Source organism: Pseudoliparis swirei, chromosome 10 (assembly GCF_029220125.1).
Source record: "Pseudoliparis swirei isolate HS2019 ecotype Mariana Trench chromosome 10, NWPU_hadal_v1, whole genome shotgun sequence".
Taxonomy (NCBI): domain Eukaryota; kingdom Metazoa; phylum Chordata; class Actinopteri; order Perciformes; family Liparidae; genus Pseudoliparis; species Pseudoliparis swirei.
In genome coordinates, this window is record NC_079397.1 from 17,786,455 (window position 1) to 17,802,815 (window position 16,361).

Genomic DNA, 16,361 nt, shown 5'->3' on the forward strand with positions numbered 1-16,361 from the left:
TCCTCGTGTCCGCGAGGGGGCAGCACCGGCCCTCCGGTCGAGCTGCTGCTCCTCCGGGCTCATGGACCGGAGCACGTGTTGCGGTTCTGTTTCCTCTCGGGAACGTTGAAGTCTCGGTGTGGACATTATCACATTTGTCTATTATTCATCTCAATTATGAATAAAATGTGATTTAGGAATTATTAATTGCCATTTCAATGCAGTCCTGTTAGTGGAGCTTTGTTAGTTTTGCCTTATACACTTCCTAAATTAATCTATTATTAAATCTGAATAATTTGTATTAATCCTTATTCTACAATTGTCAAAATGAGCCTTGACGTATACAAATAATAATATAATATTAATAATTATAATAGTAATTATAATATTAATAATTATAATAGTAATAATATTAATTGTAATAATTATATATTATAGTAATAAGTATAATAGTAATTATAATATTAATAATTGTAATAGTAATACTAGTAATCATAATATTAATAATTATATATTATAGTAATAATTATGATAGTAATAATAATAGTAATTATAATAGTAATAATATTAATTGTAATAGTAATACTAGTAATTATAAGATTAATAGTAATAATTATAATAATAATAATGTAGGTGGTTGTCTTGCACATGACGTCATTGAGCTCGTCCATATTTACAGGAGAATTGATTATCACATTGAGCTTCACTCAAACGCATCCTCCTCTTTTTTTCAGGACCAGTGCGCGCGCGCGACGTCCAAGTTAACACTGTGACACACGCGTGCTTCACGGTAATCCGAATACTGTGTATGACGCGTCCGCGGCGGAGGTATAGCGGCGGTGCGCGGGGCGCTCCGGGGTCTCCATAAAAGTTAGTGCGCGCAAAGCTCGAGCTGTCAGACGCGGAAGAGCGGCAGAGCGGCGGAGCGCAGACTGCGGACTGAAAGCGATCGATCCGGATCGATACCTCTTGGGACACATTCTTACACTCGACCAGTGCGCGGTGATACCGTCGGAGGAGGAGGAGCAGGAGGAGGAGCAGGAGGAGGAGGATTATTGGGGGGGGGAGTGTCCGTCGGCATTGGGCGCACCAGCAGGACCCACTTGACGCGTGTTTGTGGACCACTACGGAATACAGACACACACACACACACACGCGCGCGCACGCGCACACGCACGCGGGGGAGGCAGGAGGCTGTGCGGCGGATGAGATGCCGACCCAGAAGACCCGAGTCCGGTTCTGACATCGAGGCTGTCTGGTTTCATCCGGAAAGAAAGAAACAGAACAAAATAGATAAAAGGCTCCCGGGTCTTTCTTTCTTTTTTCTTCTTTTTTTCCTCCTCCTCTTCCTCTTCATCCCGGACTCAGATGCGTCCTCATCTCAGCTTCGGCTCTGGATCGTAGCAGCAGCCGCGCCGATGGTGTGAGAGGGCGCGGAGGTGCCGGACGGGACTATTACAGGTAAGAGACCCCCCGCCGGCGGAGAGACCCCCACAGACCGGGTCCACAGACCGGGTCCACGTGGACCCTGCAGGACTCGAGCTGCGGCCCCTCAGGGGGGGTCGGGCCGGGCTGAACACCCTCCTGGTTCCCTTTGATGTGACAGTCAGACTTTTAATTATATTATTCATCTGATCCATAAAATACATCTGGAGACGGGAGCGCAACTTTCCTCCGTGACACGCAGAGGCGCTTCAAAGCAGCTGCTGTGTGTGTGTGTGCGTGAGTGTGTGTGTGCGTGTGTGTGTGTGTGTGCGTGTGTGTGTGTTATTTTCCTTGTGTTTGACTTCATTACACAGGTGTGTGTGCTTCACTTCGTTTCCCCATCACGAGCTCTCTGAGTCATTGAAATGTCTCTTTACTGTGAGAACTACTTTTTAAGAAGCTCAACAGAACCGGCGGAGGTCCAACTCCCGGTGTGACCCCCCCCCCCCTTCGGTGTAACCCCCCCCCCCCCCCCCCAGCGAGACTAATGTCAGCCTGAAGTCCGGCGAGTCCTCTGGTGATGAAACACAGGGACATGTGTGTGTGTGTGTGTGTGGGGGGGGGGGGGTCAGTCAACCACCCCGGGATGGTACAGGTGTGCAGGTTGTTGTGTTTCGGCAAACATTTCTCACAGATGGAGTTGCCCCCCCCCCCCCCCATCAGAGTTCATGAGGATGAACTTGTTCTTCTTCCCGTCAAACTCTTCTTCACTAACTAGGCAGCAGTGCAGCAGCATCACTTTTACTCTTCTTCGTCACCGTATTAATAATCTAATGATTCGTCTCGGGGCCTTTTGGAGGGGCCCGGACCCCCGAGTCACGCAACCATGTACAGGATTACAACCGTCACAGGGTTTTATAATGTTGTACGTTGACTGGTTATAAGAGTATTTATAAACGCCTATATTTATATATATATATATATATTTAAATATATTTATTTAAAAATATATATATGTGTGTATACATATACAGGACTGTCTCAGAAAATTAGAATATTGTGATAAAGTTCTTTATTTTCTGTAATGCAATTAAAAACCATTGATTGTCATGCATTCTGGATTCATTACAAATCAACTGAAATATTGCAAGCCTTTTATTCTTTTAATATAGCTGATTATGGCTTACAGCTTAAGAAAACTCTAAAATCCTATCTCATAAAATTTTAATATTTCCTCAGACCAAGTAAAAAAAGATTTATAACAGCTGAGTGTTTGTCAAGGCTCAGGAAACCCTTGCAGGTGTTTCGAGTTAATTAGACAATTCAAGTGATTTGTTTAATACCCTACTAGTATACTTTTTCATGATATTCTAATATTTAGAGATAGGATATTTGAGTTTTCTTAAGCTGTAAGCCATAATCAGCAATATTAAAAGAATAAAAGGCTTGCAATATTTCAGTTGATTTGTAATGAATCCAGAATGCATGACATTTTGGTTTTTTTAATTGCATTACAGAAAATAAAGAACTTCATCACAATATTCTAATTTTCTGAGACAGTCCTGTATATATGTGTATATATGTGTGTATATATATGTATATATATATATATATATATTAGGGCTGTGAAACGATTAAAAATTTTAATCGGGTTAATCACAGGTTTTTGTGGATTAATCATGATTAATCACATATTACCGATATTCTCGGTATATTTTGTGAGAACATAGAGATTTATGACAAAATACGGATATATACATTTATACATTCTTCTATACAATGGTGCTGCAACTCAGCAGTTATTTAGCAGTTTTCTTCCATATGGAACATTAATACATCTTCATCCTAAACAGAATGTTTAACCCTCCTGTTACCTTTCGGGTCAATTTGACCCCATTCAATGTTTAATGTCGGTGTTCTTTGGGGTCAATTTGACCCCAGGCTGTTTTTCACTGTGTCAAACATATAAGAAATATCAACTTTTTTATTTATTTAAAGGGCTATTTAGGTAGTCAACAAACAAACATAAAGTACCTCACACTTAAACTTGGGAAGCAATATTAATTCTAATAATTTTCTGGAGGTTTTAATTGCTGGGGTCAAATTGACCCCGAGGGTAAAATATGTTAGTAAATGTAAAGGTAACAGGAGGGTTTAAACAGAAAATGTTTCTCTTGTTTGTCAACCATTAACTCCACCATGATACAATCTAAAGGCCTCTAGTCTTCCTCTAGCAGCTGCTGAGGCAAACTGACTGTGTGGGTTTTCTTCATGAACTGGGCCGTGATGAAAGGGACGGCGGGGACACCGCTGCAAAGCTGAAACCTCACCGGCCCGGACAGGTGGACAGATTGACAAGTGACTTTTTTTTTTGCTCGGTCCCGATGCGCGCGCACGGAGCTCTGTGGCGCGAGACGGAGATCGATAAGTGTTAACGCAACGCGAAGAGACAGAAATGACATGCTGCTGTGGAGATACGATCAACAACAGACGTTTAGTTTAATAAAAGAACAAAGACGTGCTGTAGAGAACATGTCAGGGGGCGGGCCAATCTCTTTAATGTCATTGATCTACCAACACTACGCCGCGATCGACTGGCAGGTCGCGATCGACGTGTTGAGACCCTGATCTACAGGAAGTAAAAGTCGTAACAAGGTTTCCGGAGGTGAACCTGCGGAAGGATCATTACCGATGAACAGACCGTCTGCATGAGAGCGGACAGAGTTCAGATTGAAGGTGTGTTGGAAGCTCATTTTGCAAGTGACTTTTTTTTCGTCCCGACGACCAACAACAGACGGATTGGAAGCTCATTCTGCGCATGCGTTAAATGCGTTTAAAAAACAACAACTAGTTAAACCTGTAATTTAATTAACTGAGTTAACGCGTTATTTTTCACAGCACTAATAAATATAAATATATATTTACATGCATGCCTCTCAGTGGAGGGTTATATTCTTGTCCAGACTCTCTTCAGCATGATGTCATCGTTGGGCAGCTCCTCCAGTCCGTCCCCCGTGAGGCGGCGGTGACCTCGTCCTCGCGCCGCGGGTCACGTGACCTCGTCCTCGCCGTTGGTCCGGAGCCACGGTCTGCTGCCGCTCGCCAACAAGGTTGAACTTGGCCCCGCCGCCGGACAGCTGGCACGTGCGCTGTGCCGGCGGTGGGGGGGTCCTAGAGGGTCTTTGAGGGTCTTTGAGAGTCCTTGAGGGTCTTTGAGGGTCTTTGCGGTGGCTACATTAATTTGTTCATGATCAACATTTTCACGACATTCCCCCCCCCCCGCCCCCCCCCATGAAGATGAGGGCGGCCATGTTGGATGAACTCTGGGTTTTCTCCATTCAGAGGGGAGGATGTTCTTCCTGTTTTCTGCAACGATGGAATTTTTGCAAAAATATCGGCGGCTGATTGGCCGATGTTTGATGAGAGGAGGAAGCGAGGGCCCCCTCCCCCCCCCCCACTCCCCCCACCACACACATAGAGTCTCTTTCACAGTCTCTCTGTCTCTGTCTCTTTCTCTCTCCCTCTCTCTCTCTCCCTCTCTCTGTCTCTCTCTCTCTCTCTCTCTCTCTCTCTCTCTCTCTCTCTCTCTCTCTCTCTCTCTCTCTCTCTCTCTCTCTCTCTCTCTCTCTCTCCCTCTCTCTCTCTATCTCTCTCACTCTCTCTTCTTCTGCATTAAATATGAAATCATAAATAAACGGTTCTTCTGTCTCTTCTGACTATATTTGTAAATATTGTTCTGGTCCGATCTTCATATTTTAATATCTCCGTCTGTGTTGAGGCAGAAGTGTGAGACCCATCTGATCCACCGCCGTGAACTCTGGGTAGCCGGAGGTCGTGGGTTTGAATCCCCTCCGCTGCTCCGTCGATACGATCATCAGACTGCAGAGGTCGTTTTTAGTGAAGTACGACGAGACGTACGGACACAGATCTGGCTTCATGGTTTCTTACGCATTTTTGTTTTATGCATCTAATAATTTATAGACTATAAAATGGGCCTATTAATAAAATATAAAGATGAAGATCTCAATCAGCCAGCATTGATACAATAAGAGCCTCACATCTGACACATAGGTCAAAGGTCAAAGGTCATAATGCGTTTGTTCACAGCATGGCGCCCACAGCCAGTCTGAGGAAATGGAAGATCCCTTAAAGGGACGGAGCGACCGGAAGCTCAGCGTCGTGTTGCAGGAGGCGTGGCCTCACGCCGGGGAGGAAGCCTTTAAACTAAAATGGACTTCACTCACTCCACTTGTCCTGACTCCTCTGCCCCGGTGATCACGCATGCTCCTCCCACTCATCAAACAGCCCCGCTCCAGTTTACTGCGATCCGACTTCATGCAGAGGGGAGGAAGAAGAAGAAGGAAAGGATAGAAGGAAAGGAGAGCAGGAGACGGAACGAGGAGCGAGAGGAACTGAGCGCGGCGGCGAGAGGACTCGGAGGCTCCCCGCTGTGCCTCTTCGTCTCAGCGTTGCCCTGAGGCTCGTCAGCAGGACGAGTTCAGCCTCCACACAAACATGTTGGACCTTAGACTCATCCCCCCCCCCCTCTCCATCCACATTGAGTTTTGGGTGACTGATGCTCGTGCAGAGCGGCGAGCCGACAGTACTTTCACGATGCCGGCTCAACCCACCTGGGACGCCATATCCTGTTTACCAGCTCTCAGCACTCTGAGAAACCACAACAGGACTGAGGTCGGGCAGAAGTTCAGAACTCATTACAGTTTGTTCAGGTCACGGCCGCCAAGGTCACGGCCAAGGTCGAGGTCTTCTCCGTTACGCCGCACGCCGTCGTCAGAGAGCGGAGGCTTTTACTCTCTCTCTTTTCCCCCCCATTCCAATCTACATACACATTGTCACTGTTGTTGTTATCATTATTATTAGAATTAATTATTATATTTATATTATAATATTATTACTATTATTATGACTATTATTATAATAATATTATTATTATATTAGAATGACATTTTTTAAACTAAATTATTATTATTATTATTACTGTTATTACTATTATTATTAATAACTTTATTATTATATGTATATTATATTATTATTATCATTATAATATTATTATTATATTATTATAATATTATAATTACATATTCTTTACTATATTATTATTATTACTATTATAAATAGCGTTATTATTCTATTCATATTATATTATTATTATTATTTTATTATAATTCTATATTCTTTACTATAATATTATTATAATTTATTAATAACTTTATTATAATATTTATATTATATAATTATATTATAATTGTAATTATAACTAAATTTGTATTTGTATTATATTATTATTATAAGTTATTCATAACTTTATTATTATAATATTTATATTATTATGTTATTATTATAATTATAATTATAATTGTATTCTTATTATATTATATTTGTATTATACTATTATTTAATATAGGATTATTATTCAACATACATGTTTCTATTTTTTAAGCGTGAATACGATGAGTAGAAGAATAGAAACCAACCGTGCCTCCAGCAGGCATATTTTTCTAACTATTCAAAAATATATATATATTTTTTCAGAATTAGCTTTTTGAATTTTAATTCCATGTATGCGTGCACGTATTAATATTAACAGGATTTGAATCCAGTTACACGGATACGATCTCGTTGTAGATTTAATATACAAATGTACAAATAACAGAATATAAAAACTAGGGCTGTGAAACGAAAAAAAATTTTAATCGGGTTAATCACAGGTTTTTGTGGATTAATCATGATTAATCACATATTACCGATATTCTCGGTATATTTTGTGAGAACATAGAGATTTATGACAAAAGACGGATATATACATTTATACATTCTTCTATACAATGGTGCTGCAACTCAGCAGTTATTTAGCAGTTTTCTTCCATATGGAACATTAATACATTTTCATCCTAAACAGAATGTTTAACCCTCCTGTTACCTTTCGGGTCAATTTGACCCCATTCAATGTTTAATGTCGGTGTTCTTTGGGGTCAATTTGACCCCAGGCTGTTTTTCACTGTGTCAAACATATAAGAAATATCAACTTTTTTATTTATTTAAAGGGCTATTTAGGTAGTCAACAAACAAACATAAAATAATATAATAATTTTCTGGAGGTTTTAATTGCTGGGGTCAAATTGACCCCGAGGGTAAAATATGTTAGTAAATGTAAAGGTAACAGGAGGGTTTAAACAGAACATTTTTCTCTTGTTTGTCAACCATTAACTCCATCATGATACAATCTAAAGGCCTCTAGTCTTCCTCTAGCAGCTGCTGAGGCAAACTGACTGTGTGGGTTTTCTTCATGAACTGGGCCGTGATGAAAGGGACGGCGGGGACACCGCTGCAAAGCTGAAACCTCACCGGCCCGGACAGGTGGACAGATTGACAAGTGACTTTTTTTTTGCTCGGTCCCGATGCGCGCGCACGGAGCTCTGTGGCGCGCGAGACGGAGATCGATAAGTGTTAACGCAACGCGAAGAGACAGAAATGACATGCTGCTGTGGAGATACGATCAACAACAGACGTTTAGTTTAATAAAAGAACAAAGACGTGCTCTAGAGAACATGTCAGGGGCGGGCCAATCTCTTTAATGTCATGCGATCTACCAACACTACGCCGCGATCGACTGGCAGGTCGCGATCGACGTGTTGAGACCCTGATCTACAGGAAGTAAAAGTCGTCACCAGGTTTCCGGAGGTGAACCTGCGGAAGGATCATTACCGATGAACAGACCGTCTGCATGAGAGCGGACAGAGTTCAGATTGAAGTGGTGTATTGGAAGATCATTTTGCAAGTGACTTTTTTTTCGTCCCGACGACCAACAACAGACAGATTGGAAGCTCATTCTGCGCATGCGTTAAATGCGTTAAAAAAAACAACTAGTTAAACCTGAAATTGAATTAACTGAGTTAACGCGTTATTTTTCACAGCACTAATAAAAACACATTGAAGAAAACAGAAAAGCAACATGTATGTAGAATAATAATAATATAATGAATAATAATTAAAATATAATACAATGATAATATAATAATACAAATATAATAATAATATAATTCTTATAATAATATAAGTAGTATTATATAATATAAATATTATAATCAAGTTATTAATAACTTATAATAATAATAATAATATAATAATAAATAATAATATAATACAAATATAATTTTAATAATAATATAAATAATAAAGTTATTAAGAACTTCTAATAATAATAATAATATAGTAAAGAATATATAATTAAATTATAACTATTATAATAATTATAATAATCTAATATAAATATAATAACAAAGACCCAAAAAGGTCCAACGTTTTTGATATTTGAGGAGCGTTTACTCGTCGCCCTCGGTGAATTGTTTCTAACTAGCCATCAAGCTCACGACGAGACAACGATGATGCCACACACACGCACACATGCACACACACACACACACACACACACATGCACACATACACACACACACATGTACACATGCACACACACACATGCTTCCCGCTAACTGTGAAGCTAACGGCTACAACAACTCCATTTTAGACTGAATTGATATCTGTGCAGTGATTATTGTTATGGCTGTAATATTAAAGAATCACCCCGATGCCGAGGGTGACGCCTGTCGGCCTGCCGGGAATCACAAGTGGAAACAGACAGTTTGTTACTTTGACATCTAGATATCATGTTAAATAAACATGCCACACACACATGAACACAGAGCCTTATCTTTGTTTACATCCACCCTGCTGTACCTGGGCTGTGTGGCGAGGGCCCTGTGTGTGTGTCCCTGTGGCCCTGAGCGGTGTGAGCCCCCCCCCCCTCACTTATCTGGCAAATAATCCGTTTTAATTGCTTACACACACACACACACACACACACACACACACACACACACACACACACACACACACACACACACACACACACACACACACACACACACACACACACAGCCTGTCAGCCGTGTCGGAGCTGGAGAGATAAGAGTTACACGGGCCGGGGCATCGTAACAGGAGGAGGAGGGGGGGGGGGGCAGGAAGTAGCTGTGGCCGGCCGATTAATATGAGACTCACATGAGCCCCCCCCCCCCCCCCGAATAAATGATCAAAGAGAATGAGAATGGTCTGAAGATGGCAGTGTGTAGTGTGCTGTGTGTAGTGTGTAGTGTGCTGTGTGTGGCGTGTAGTCAGTGTGTCAGTGTGTAGTCAGTGTGTAGTCAGTGTGTAGTGTGTAGTCAGTGTGTAGTGTGTAGTCAGTGTGTAGTCAGTGTGTATTCATTGTGTAGTCAGTGTGTAGTGTGTAGTGTGTATTCAGTGTGTAGTCAGTGTGTAGTCAGTGTGTAGTGTGTAGTCAGTGTGTAGTGTGTAGTGTGTATTCAGTGTGTAGTCAGTGTGTAGTCAGTGTGTAGTCAGTGTGTAGTCAGTGTGTAGTCAGTGTGTAATTAATGTGTAGTCAGTGTGTAGTGTGTAGTCAGTGTGTAGTGTGTAGTGTGTATTCAGTGTGTAGTCAGTGTGTAGTCAGTGTGTAGTGTGTATTCAGTGTGTAGTCAGTGTAGTGTGTAGTCAGTGTAGTCAGTGTGTATCAGTGTGTGTGTAGTCAGTGTGTAGTCAGTGTGTAGTCAGTGTGTAGTCACTAGAGGAGTCAGTGTGTAGTCAGTGTGTAGTCACTAGAGGAGTCAGTGTGTAGTCAGTGTGTAGTGTGTAGTCAGTGTGTAGTCAGTGTAGTGTAGTGTGTTCAGTGTGTAGTCAGTGTGTAGTCACTAGAGGAGTCAGTGTGTAGTCAGTGTGTAGTCAGTGTGTAGTCAGTGTGTAGTGTGTAGTCAGTGTGTAGTCAGTGTGTAGTCAGTGTGTAGTGTGTATTCAGTGTGTAGTCAGTGTGTAGTGTGTAGTCAGTGTGTAGTGTGTAGTCAGTGTGTAGTCAGTGTGTAGTCAGTGTGTAGTCAGTGTGTAGTCAGTGTGTAGTCAGTGTGTAGTGTGTAGTCAGTGTAGTCAGTGTGTAGTCAGTGTGTAGTCAGTGTGTAGTGTGTAGTCAGTGTGTTCAATTCAAGTTTCATTTGTATAGCCCAATTTCACAAATTACAAATTTGTCTCGGAGTGCTTTACAATCTGTACACATAGACATCCCTGCCCCAAAACCTCACATCGGACCAGGAAAAACTCCCAAATAACCCTTCAGGGGAAAAAGGAAGAAACCTGGAGGAGAGAACAGAGGAGGATCCTCTCCAGGATGGACAGAACAATAGATGTCATGTGACCAGAAGGACAGATTTAGAGTTAAAATACATTCAATGAATATGACAGAGTGTATGAATAGTTCATAGTAGGCATATTCCACGATGGAGACCTCCACGATCCATCAGGCAGATGGCGGTGGGGAGGAGGAGAGGGCGGAGTCTCAACAGGACAGTGGCGTAGTCATGAGCAGGAATTCCACGACCCAGACGATCCATCAGGCAGATAGGATCTATGCCGTCTCATAGGGTCCGATGACCCCATGAGACGTAAAGACAAAAGGACTTCCGGGAGAAAGCAGAGTTAGTAACGTGTGATTGAGAGATGAAAATTCATCCTTAAGGAGAGAAAAGAGGAGATAGGTACTCAGTGCATCCTAAACGTCCCCGCAGCTATAAGCCTATAGCAGCATATCAAGGGGCTGGACCAGGTGAACCTGATTCAGCCCTAACTATAAGCTCTGTCAAAGAGGAAGGTCTTAAGTCTACTCTAAACGAGGTGACTGTGTCTGCCTCCGGACTGAAATTGAAGCTGGTTCCATAAAAGAGGAGCTTGATAACTAAAGGCTCTGGCTCCCATTCTACTTTTTAAGACTCTAGGAACTACAAGTAGTCCCGCATTTAGTGAGCGTAGCTCTAGTGGGACAATATGGTACGACAAGCTCCTTAAGATATGATGGAGCATCACCAATCAAGGCTTTGTAGGTTAAGAGAAGAATTTTAAAAGTGATTCTTGATTTTACTGGGAGCCAGTGCAGAGCAACTAGTGCAGGAGTGATGTGATCTCTTTTCTTAGTTTTAGTGAGAACACGAGCTGCAGCATTCTGGATCAACTGGAGGGACCTAAGAGATTTATTAGAGCAGCCTGCTAATAAGGAGTTGCAGTAATCCAGTCTCAAGTAACGAACGCGTGAACCAATTTTTCTGCATCTTTTGAGACAAGATGTGCCTGATTTTGAAATATTACGTAGATGAAAGAATGCAGTCCTTGAGATTTGCTTTACGTGGGAGTTAAAGGACAAGTCCCGATCAAAGATAACGCCAAGATTCTTTACAGTGGTGTTGGATGCCAGGGCAATGCCGTCTACAGAATCCACATCACCAGATAATTGATCTCTGAGGTGCTCAGGGCCGATTAAAATTACTTCGGTTTTGTCTGAGTTTAACATCAAGAAGTTGCAGGTCATCCATGTTTTTATGTCTTTAAGACATGCTTGAATTTTACAGAGTTGGTTGCTCTCCTCTGGTTTTATCGATAAATATAGTTGAGTGTCATCTGCATAACAATGAAAGTTTATGGAGTGTTTCCTGATAATATTGCCCAAAGGAAGCATGTATAAGGTAAATAAAATTGGTCCAAGCACAGAACCTTGTGGAACTCCGTGATTAACGTTGGTGGTTATCGAGGCGCCATCGTTTACAAATACAAACTGAGATCGATCTGATAAATAGGATTTAAACCAAATTAGTGCCGTGCCTGAAATGCCAATCGACTGCTCCAGTCTCTGTAACAGGATGTCATGGTCAATGGTGTCGAATGCAGCACTAAGGTCTAACAAGACCAGGACAGAGAGGAGTCCTTTATCTGCTGCCATTAAGAGGTCATTTGTAATTTTCACCAGTGCTGTCTCGGTGGTGTTTTCTAAATCCTGATTGAAATTTCTCAAATAAACTATTATGATGTAGAAAGTCGCACAACTGATTTGCGACCACTTTCTCAAGGATCTTGGAGAGGAAGGGGAGGTTAGAGATCGGTCTGTAGTTAGCCAATACCTCTGGATCCAGAGTGGGCTTCTTCAGGAGAGGTTTAATAACAGCCACCTTGAAGGAGTGTGGTACGTGGCCTGTTAGCAGAGACACATTGATAATATCTAATAGAGAGCCGCCAATTAAAGGCAAAACGCCTTTAAGCAGCCTCGTCGGGATGGGGTCCAAGAGACAGGTAGACGGGTTAGAAGTAGAAACCGTTGAAGATAATTGGTCACGGTTGATGGGAGAAAAGCCCTCCAAATATACACCAGGGCATACAGCGGTTTCCAAGGCCATTCCACTTGAGAACAGATTGGCACTGGTTAAGGGCAAGAGAATATTAATCTTGTCCCTAATAGTTAAAATCTTTTCATTAAAGAAGTTCATAAAGTCATTACCACTAAGGTGGTAGTCAGTGTGTAGTGTGTAGTCAGTGTGTAGTCAGTGTGTAGTCAGTGTGTAGTGTGTAGTCAGTGTGTAGTGTGTAGTCAGTGTGTAGTGTGTAGTCAGTGTGTAGTCAGTGTGTGTGTAGTGTGTAGTCAGTGTGTAGTGTGTAGTCAGTGTGTAGTCAGTGTGTAGTGTGTAGTCAGTGTGTAGTGTGTAGTCAGTGTGTAGTCAGTGTGTAGTCAGTGTGTAGTCAGTGTGTAGTGTGTAGTCAGTGTGTAGTCAGTGTGTAGTCAGTGTGTAGTGTGTAGTCAGTGTGTAGTCAGTGTGTAGTGTGTAGTCAGTGTGTAGTCAGTGTGTAGTCAGTGTGTAGTCAGTGTGTAGTGTGTAGTCAGTGTGTAGTGTCAGTGTGTAGTGTGTGGTCAGTGTAGTCAGTGTGTAGTCAGTGTGTAGTCAGTGTGTGTGTAGTCAGTGTGTGTCAGTGTGTAGTCAGTGTGTGGTGTGTAGTCAGTGTGTAGTGTGTAGTCAGTGTGTAGTGTGTAGTCAGTGTGTAGTCAGTGTGTAGTGTGTAGTCAGTGTGTAGTCAGTGTGTAGTGTGTAGTCAGTGTGTAGTGTGTAGTCAGTGTGTAGTCAGTGTGTAGTGTGTATTCAGTGTAGTCAGTGTGTAGTGTGTGTAGTCAGTGTGTAGTGGTGTGTAGTCAGTGTGTAGTCAGTGTGTAGTCAGTGTGTAGTCAGTGTGTAGTCAGTGTGTAGTCACTAGAGGAGTCAGTGTGTAGTCAGTGTGTAGTCAGTGTGTAGTCAGTGTAGTGTGTAGTCAGTGTAGTCAGTGTAGTCAGTGTGTGAGTCAGTGTGTAGTGTGTAGTCAGTGTGTAGTGTATTCAGTGTGTAGTCAGTGTGTAGTCAGTGTGTAGTCAGTGTGTAGTCAGTGTGTAGTCACTAGAGGAGTCAGTGTGTAGTCAGTGTGTAGTCAGTGTGTAGTCACTAGAGGAGTCAGTGTGTAGTCAGTGTGTAGTGTGTGTAGTCAGTGTGTAGTGTGTAGTCAGTGTGTAGTGTGTAGTCAGTGTGTAGTCAGTGTGTAGTCAGTGTGTAGTGTGTAGTCAGTGTGTAGTCAGTGTGTAGTGTGTAGTCAGTGTGTAGTGTGTAGTCAGTGTGTAGTCAGTGTGTAGTGTGTAGTCAGTGTGTAGTCAGTGTGTAGTCAGTGTGTAGTCAGTGTGTAGTGTGTAGTCAGTGTGTAGTCAGTGTGTAGTCAGTGTGTAGTCAGTGTGTAGTCAGTGTGTAGTGTGTAGTCAGTGTGTAGTCAGTGTGTAGTCAGTGTGTAGTGTGTAGTCAGTGTGTAGTCAGTGTGTAGTCAGTGTGTAGTCAGTGTGTAGTCAGTGTGTAGTCAGTGTGTGTGTAGTCAGTGTGTGTGTAGTCAGTGTAGTGTGTAGTCAGTGTGTAGTCACTGGAGGAGTCAGTGTGTAGTCAGTGTGTAGTCAGTGTGTAGTCACTAGAGGAGTCAGTGTGTAGTCACTAGAGGAGTCAGTGTGTAGTCAGTGTGTAGTCACTAGAGGAGTCAGTGTGTAGTCAGTGTGTAGTCAGTGTGTAGTCAGTGTGTAGTCAGTGTGTGTCAGTGTAGTCAGTGTGTAGTGTGTAGTCAGTGTAGTCAGTGTGGTCAGTGTAGTGTGTAGTCAGTGTGTAGTCAGAGGAGTCAGTGTGTAGTCAATCGAGGAGTCAGTGTGTGTAGTCAGTGTGTAGTCAGTGTGTAGTCACTAGAGGAGTCAGTGTGTAGTCAGTGTGTAGTGTGTAGTCAGTGTGTCAGTGTGTGTCAGTGTGTAGTCAGTGTAGTCAGTGTGTAGTCAGTGTGTGTAGTGTGTCAGTGTGTGTGTAGTCAGTGTGTGTGTGTAGTCAGTGTAGTCAGTGTGTAGTCAGTGTAGTCAGTGTGTAGTCAGTGTGTCAGTGTGTGTAGTCAGTGTGGTCAGTGTGTAGTCAGTGTGTAGTCAGTGTGTGTAGTGTGTAGTCAGTGTAGTCAGTGTGTAGTCAGTGTGTGTAGTGTAGTCAGTGTGTAGTCACTAGAGGAGTCAGTGTGTAGTCAGTGTGTAGTCACTAGAGGAGTCAGTGTGTAGTCAGTGTGTAGTCAGAGTGTAGTCACTAGAGGAGTCAGTAGAGGAGTCAGTGTGTAGTCACTAGAGGAGTCAGTGTGTAGTCAGTGTGTCAGTGTAGTCAGTGTGTAGTCAGTGTGTAGTCAGTGTGTAGTCAGTGTGTAGTCACTAGAGGAGTCAGTGTGTAGTCAGTGTGTAGTCAGTGTGTAGTCAGTGTGTAGTCAGTGTGTAGTCAGTGTGTAGTCAGTGTGTAGTCACTAGAGGAGTCAGTGTGTAGTCAGTGGAGTCAGTGTGTAGTGTGTAGTGTGTAGTCAGTGTGTAGTGGTCAGTGTGTAATCAGTGTGTAGTCACTGTGTAGTGTAGTCAGTGTGTAGTCAGTGTAGTCAGTCAGTGTGTAGTCAGTGTGTAGTCAGTGTGTAGTCAGTGTGTAATGTGTAGTCATTGTGTAGTCAGTGTGTAGTCAGTGTGTAGTCAGTGTGTAGTCAGTGTGTAGTGTGTAGTCAGTGTGTAGTCAGTGTGTAGTCAGTGTGTAGTCAGTGTGTAGTCAGTGTGTAGTCAGTGTGTAGTGTGTGGTCAGTGTGTAGTCAGTGTGTAGTGTAGTCAGTGTGTGTAGTCAGTGTGTGTAGTCAGTGTAGTCAGTGTAGTCAGTGTGTAGTCAGTGTAGTCAGTGTAGTCAGAGTGTAGTCAGTGTGTAGTCAATAGAGGAGTCAGTGTGTAGTCAGTGTGTAGTCAGTTAGTCAGTGTGTAGTGTGTAGTCAGTGTGTAGTGTGTAGTCAGTGTGTAGTCAGTGTGTAGTCAGTGTGTAGTCAGTGTGTAGTGTGTAGTCAGTGTGTAGTCAGTGTGTAGTGTGTAGTCAGTGTGTAGTCAGTGTGTAGTGTGTAGTCAGTGTGTAGTGTGTAGTCAGTGTGTAGTGTGTAGTCAGTGTGTAGTCAGTGTGTAGTCAGTGTGTAGAGGAGTCAGTGTGTAGTCAGTGTAGTCAGTGTGTAGTCAGTGTGTAGTGTGTAGTCAGTGTGTAGTGTGTAGTCAGTGTGTAGTCAGTGTGTAGTCAGTGTGTATTGTGTAGTCAGTGTGTGAGTAACGTGTGAAATCACAACTAATTTCGAAAAACGACCATTTTACGATTGAAAGATAAAAGTTGAGCTTTTGTTGTTAATTCAGAATCTTAATTAATCCAACTGCCAGGAATGTGTCCTGCTGACACACACACACACACACACACACACACACACACACACACACACACACACACACACACACACACACACACACACACACACACACACACACACACACACACACACACACACACACGCACACACGCACACACACACACACACACACTGAGTCCTTCTGGAACATGCAGGACTTCTTCTTCTCCAGGTGGATTCGGGTCGTTGGAGCGGCGGCCCGGTGAGGGGGCGGGGCTTCTGAGTGATAGGAATGAGCTCCAGGAGACAGCGGCGGTTGCAGCCGGCTCGCCGCCCAATTATCCGCCGGCACCTGTCGAAGTCGT

The 16,361-nt window shown here is 42.9% G+C and overlaps 1 protein-coding gene across 1 annotated transcript in view; it reads left to right on the forward strand.

The window, feature by feature from the left end:
• Positions 1 to 1,103: 1,103 nt before the first annotated feature.
• Positions 1,104 to 16,361, forward strand: part of LOC130200408 (chemokine-like protein TAFA-2) — a 54,598-nt gene continuing 39,340 nt past the window's right edge. Inside the window, exon 1 of the mRNA XM_056424671.1 lies at positions 1,104 to 1,440. The gene's annotated coding sequence lies outside the window, so the exon portion shown is untranslated. The remainder of the gene's footprint in view (positions 1,441 to 16,361) is intronic.